The following is a 6000-nucleotide window of genomic DNA, read 5'->3' as shown; positions in this document are numbered from 1 at the left end:
AGCGGCGCAGGTCCTAATCCAGGCGTTCAACCTTCCCAAGTTCTCTCACGTCACCCCGCTCCTCCGCTCTCTCCACTGGCTTCCAGTTGAAGCTCGCATCCGCTACAAGACCATGGTGCTTGCCTACGGAGCTGTGAGGGGAACGGCACCTCCGTACCTTCAGGCTCTGATCAGGCCCTACACCCAAACAAGGGCACTGCGTTCATCCACCTCTGGCCTGCTTGCCTCCCTACCTCTGAGGAAGCACAGTTCTCGCTCAGCCCAGTCAAAACTGTTCGCTGCTCTGGCACCCCAATGGTGGAACAAGCTCCCTCACGACGCCAGGACAGCGGAGTCAATCACCACCTTCCGGAGACACCTGAAACCCCACCTCTTTAAGGAATACCTGGGATAGGATAAAGTAATCCTTCTAACCCCCCCTTAAAAGATTTAGATGCACTATTGTAAAGTGGTTGTTCCACTGGATATTATAAGGGGAATGCACCAATTTGTAAGTCGCTCTGGATAAGAGCGTCTGCTAAATGACTTAAATGTAAAATGTAAATGTTAAGGCAAGGGCTGATTTCAAGGTTGTACTGCTAACCTACAAAGCATTACATGGGCTTGCTCCTACCTATCTTTCAGATTTGGTCCTGCCGTACATACCTACACGTACGCTACGGTCACAAGACGCGGGCCTCCTAATTGTTCCTAGAATTTCTAAGCAAACAGCTGGAGGCAGGGCTTTCTCCTATAGAGCTCCATTTTTATGGAATAGTCTGTCTACCCATGTGAGAGACGCAGACTCAGTCTCAACCTTTAAGTCTTTACTGAACACATATCTCTTCAGTAGGTCCTATGATTAAGTGTAGTCTGGCCCAGGGGTGTGAAGGTGAACGGAAAGGCTGGAGCAATGAACCGCCCTTGCTGTCTCTGCCTGGCCGGTTTCCCCTCTTTCCACTGGGATTCTCTGCCTCTACCCCTAATACGGGGGCTGAGTCACTGGCTTACTGGTGTTCTTCCATGCCGTCCCTGGGAGGGGTGCGTCAATTGAGTGGGTTGAGTCACTGACGTGGTCTTCCTGTCTGGGTTGGCACCCCCACTTGGGCTGTGCCGTGGCGGAGATCTTTGTGGGCTATACTCGGCCTTGTCCCGGGATGGTATGTTGGTAGTTGGAGATATCCCTCCAGTGGTGTGGAGGCTGTGCTTTGGCAAGGTGGGTGGGGTTATATCCTACCTGTTTGGCCCTGTCCGGGGGTTTCATCGGATGGGGCCACAGTGTCTCCTGACCCCTCCTGTCTCAGCCTCCAGTATTTATGCTGCAGTAGTTTATGTGTCGGGGGGCTAGGGTCAGTCTGTCACATCTGGAGTATTTCTCTTGTCTTTTCCGGTGTCCTGTGTGAATTTAAATATGCTCTCTCTAATTCTCTCTTTCTCTTTCTTTCTTTCTCTCTCTCGGAGGACCTGAGCCCTAGGACCATGCCTCAGGACTACCTGGCTTGATGACTCCTTGCTGTCCCCAGTTCACCTGGCCGTGCTACTGCTCGAGTTCCAACTGTTCTGCCTGCAGCTATGGAACCCTGACCTGTTCACCGGACGTGCTACCTGTCCCAGACCTGTTGTCCCAGACCTGCTGGAACCCTGACCTATTCACCGGACGTGCTACCTGTCCCAGACCTGCTGTTTTGAACTCTCTAGAGACAGCAGGAGCGGTAGAGATACTCTCAAAGATCGGCTATGAAAAAGCCAATTGACACTTACTCTTGTGTTACTGACTTGTTGCACCCTCGACAACTACTATGATTATTATTATTTGACAATGCTGGTCATTTATGAACATTTGAACATCTAGGCCATGTGCTGTTATAATCTCCACCCGGCACAGCCAGAAGAGGACTGGCCACCCCTCATAACCTGGTTCCTCTCTAGGTTTCTTCCTAGGTTTTGGCCTTTCTAGGGAGTTTTTCCTAGCCACCGTGCTTCTACACCTGCATTGCTTGCTGTTTGGGGTTTTAGGCTGGGTTTCTGTACATCACTTTGTGATATCAGCTGATGTAAGAAGGGCTATATAAATACATTTGATTTGATTTGATTTGATCAAATATACAGACCACAAATTCCAATTGGCAATACTTAAACTCTTTAACATCATCCTTAGCTCTGGCATCTTCCCCAATATTTGGAACCAAGGCCTGATCACCCCATGTCACATCCTGACCAGTATAAGGGGTTATTTGTTATTGTAGTTTGGTCAGGACGTGGCAGGGGGTATTTGTTTAGAGTGTTTCGGGGTTTGTTGGGCTATGTGTTTATGTAGCGGGGTGTTTGTTTAGAGTGTTCTGGGGTTTTTGGTTATGTTCTATGTTAGTATATTTCTATGTTCTGGTCTAGTCTTTCTAGTTCTATGTTTAGGGTTATTGGTTTGACCTTCAATTGGAGGCAGCTGTTCTTCATTGCCTCTGATTGAAGGTCCTATATAGGGGTGTTTTTTGTAATGGGTTTTGTGGGAAGTTGTTTTTGCACTGCTGTGTTTAGCCTGCAAGACTGTCAAGCTGTCGTTCGTTTTCTTGTTTTGTTATTTAAGTGTTCAATAAAAGTTTAATATGAGCACTCAACCCGCTGCGCCTTGGTCTACTACATACGACGACCGTTACACCCCAATCCAGAAAAGTGGAGACAAATTTGACCCCAATAACTATCCTGGGATATGCGTCAACAGCAACCTTGGGGAAATCCTCTGCATTATCATTAACAGCAGACTAGTTCATTTCCTCAGTGAAAACAATGTACTGAGCAAATATCAAATTGGCTTTTTACCAAATTACAACAAAAACATACGACATTATAAAATCAATGTACACAAACACACACATTTCTTCCCACAGACAGGGCTGTGGGGTGAGAAAGGGATGCAGCTTAAGCCCCACCCTCTTCAACATATATATACCAACAAATTAGCGAGGGCACTAGAACAGTCTGCAGCACCCGGCCTCACCCTACTAGAATCTGAAGTCAAATGTCTACTGTTTGCTGATGATCTGGTGCTTCTGTCACCAACCAAGGAGGGCCTACAGCAGCATCTAGATCTTCTGCACAGATTATGTCAGACCTGGGCCCTGACAGTACATTTCAGTAAAACAAAAATAATGGTGTTCCAAAAAAGGTCCAGTCACCAGGACCACAAATAAATATTCCATCTAGACACCGTTGCCCTAGAGCACACAAAAAACGATACATACCTCGGCCTAAACATCAGCGCCACAGGTAACTTCCACAAAGCTGTAAACAAGCTGAGAGACAAAGCAAGAAGGGCCTTCTATGCCATCAAAAGGAACAGAAAATTTGACATACCAATTAGGATCTGGCAAAAAATACTTGAATCAGTTATAGAACCCATTGCCCTTCATGGTTGTGAGGTCTGGGGTCCGCTCACCAACCAAGAACTCACAAAATGGGACAAATACCAAATTGAGGCTCTGCATGCAGAATTCTGCAAAAATATTCTCTGTATACAACGTAAAACACCAAATAATGCATGCAGAGCAGAATTATGCCAATACCCGCTAATTATCAAAATCCAGAAAGGAGACGTTAAATTCCACAACCACCTAAAAGGAAGTGATTCCCAAACTTTCCATAACAAAGCCATCACCTACAGAGAGATGAATCTGGAGAAGAGTCCCCGAAGCAAGCTGGTCCTGGGGCTCTGTTCACAAACACAAACAGACCCCACAGAGCCCCAGGACAGCAACACAATTAGACCCAACCAAATCATGAGAAAACAAAAGATAATTACTTGACACATTGGAAAGAATTAACAAAACATAACATACTACAATGCTATTTGGCCCATACAGAGAGTACACAGTGGCAGAATACCTGACCACTGTGACTGACCCAAACTTAAGGAAAGCTTTGACTATGTACAGACTCAGTAAACCTTAGCCTTGCTATTGAGAAAGGCCGCCGTAGGCAGACCTGGCTCTCAAGAGAAGACAGGCTATGTGCACACTGCCCACAAAATCAGGTGGAAACTGAGCTGCACTTCCTAACCTCCTGCCAAATGTATGACCATATTAAAGACACATATTTGCCTCAGATTACACAGATTCACAAAGAATTTGAAAAACAAACTCAATTTTGATCAACTCCCATATCTACTGGGTGAAATACCACAGTGTGTCATCACAGCAGCAATATTTGTGACCTATTGCCACAAGAAAAGGCCAACCAGTGAAGAACAAACACCATTGTAAATACAACCCATATTTATGTTTATTTATTTTCCCTTTTGTACTTTAACTCTTTGCACATTGTTACAACACTATATATAGACATAATATGACATTTGAAATGTCTGTATTCTTTCGGAACTTCTGTGAGTGTCATGTTTACTGTTAATTTGTCATTTCACTTTTGTTTATTATCTAATTCACTTGCTTTGTCAATGTCAACATATGTTTCCCATGCCAAAAAGCCCTTAAATTGAATTGAATTGAATTGAATGAGAGAAAAAGAGTGTGTGAGAGAGAGAGAGAGAGAGAGAGAGAGAGAGAGCATGAGCGAGCGAGAGAGCTGGTCAGGGCAATTCAGAGATGCTTGGATGGTTTTTAGTGCTTTTAGTTTGCCCAATAGGTCACTTCTTCTGTGGGCATTACCACAGGGTGTCACACCCTAATCTGTTTCACCTGTCTTTGTGATTGTCACCACCCCCCTCCAGGTGTCGCCCATCTTCCCCATTATCCCCTGTGTATTTATACCTGTGTTCTCTGTTTGTCTGTTGCCAGTTCGGCTCGTTTGTCAAGTCAACCAGGGGTTTTTCTCAGCTCTTGCTTTTCCCAGTCAAGCTTTTTCCTCGCCCTCCTGGTTTTGACCCTTGCCTTGCCTTGCCTGTCCTGACCATGAGCCTGCCTGCCTGACCACCCTGCCTGAGCCTGCCTGCCGACCTGTACCTTTGCCCCACCTCTGGTTTATTGACCTCTGCCTATCCTGAGCCTGCCTGCCAACCTGTACCTTTGCCCCACCTCTGGATTATTGACCTCTGCCTAGCCTGAGCCTGCCTGCCATCCGGTACCGTTGCCCCACCTCTGGTTTACTGACCCCTGCCTGCCTTGACCTGTCTATTGCCTGCCCCTGTTGGATTATTAAACCATTGTTAATTCGAAGTTGTCTGCATCTGGGTCTTACCTTCATACCTAATACAGGGTAATGGTACATGACTAAAATACCCAACCCCCTCCTCCAGAGGCATCACCCAGGATGGTTGTGTGTGTATGTTTTGGGGGAGGGGTGTCCCCAAGGCTATACTCACGCTTCAGTTGCATGTGTCCAGTCTGTTTTTGACAGAAATATCAGCTATACACATTTTGTTCACATTTAGTTTCCACCATTTCAATTTTCAAATAATGTTCTGCTGTTGAATCATAGCAGACTCAAAAGCCAAACATACAGAAGCAGATTATTACGTTGTACCCTTGAACCAGGGATAAAAGAACCATGTCAGGCTTCTTCGAAGACAAAACTCACAATGAGCTACAATATATCATCGATTCTACGTTCTTTCACAGTAAGAACATTGAAGCAAGCTTTGTTGAGCCAACACCACTTTCATATCATTGAAAGACACACAATGATTAACTGCAATTTAGCCTACATCATAGCTCAAAGTGAAGTTGAAATACACTGCATCAATATACTTTTCTATTTACCAAACCTCAAGTTACTAAGCTGCAATCATACTTAGGGCAGCTACAGTATGTGTCAGCAATCACAGTATAGCAGAGCATTTAGTGAAGAGATTTCACTGCAGGTGGATGTGCTGCAGTAATGTAATAACCCTCCCTGTCAACATTCTAATGGGCAAATGATGTCTTTCTGAGCTTATGATTAAAATTGAGCACTTAATGTAGACTAAATTACAACATCCCTCAGCAATTTGATCAATTATGCTCTGGTACCATTAGACTGATCTGTCTTGTCCTAGTACGTGTGTATCACCCATTATCAATATCTCAGTCTGCC

The sequence above is a fragment of the Salmo salar genome, chromosome ssa13 (assembly GCF_905237065.1).
Source record: "Salmo salar chromosome ssa13, Ssal_v3.1, whole genome shotgun sequence".
Lineage (NCBI taxonomy): Eukaryota > Metazoa > Chordata > Actinopteri > Salmoniformes > Salmonidae > Salmo > Salmo salar.
The sequence above is the reverse complement of the archived record's forward strand: the minus strand, read 5'-3'. Positions refer to the sequence as shown.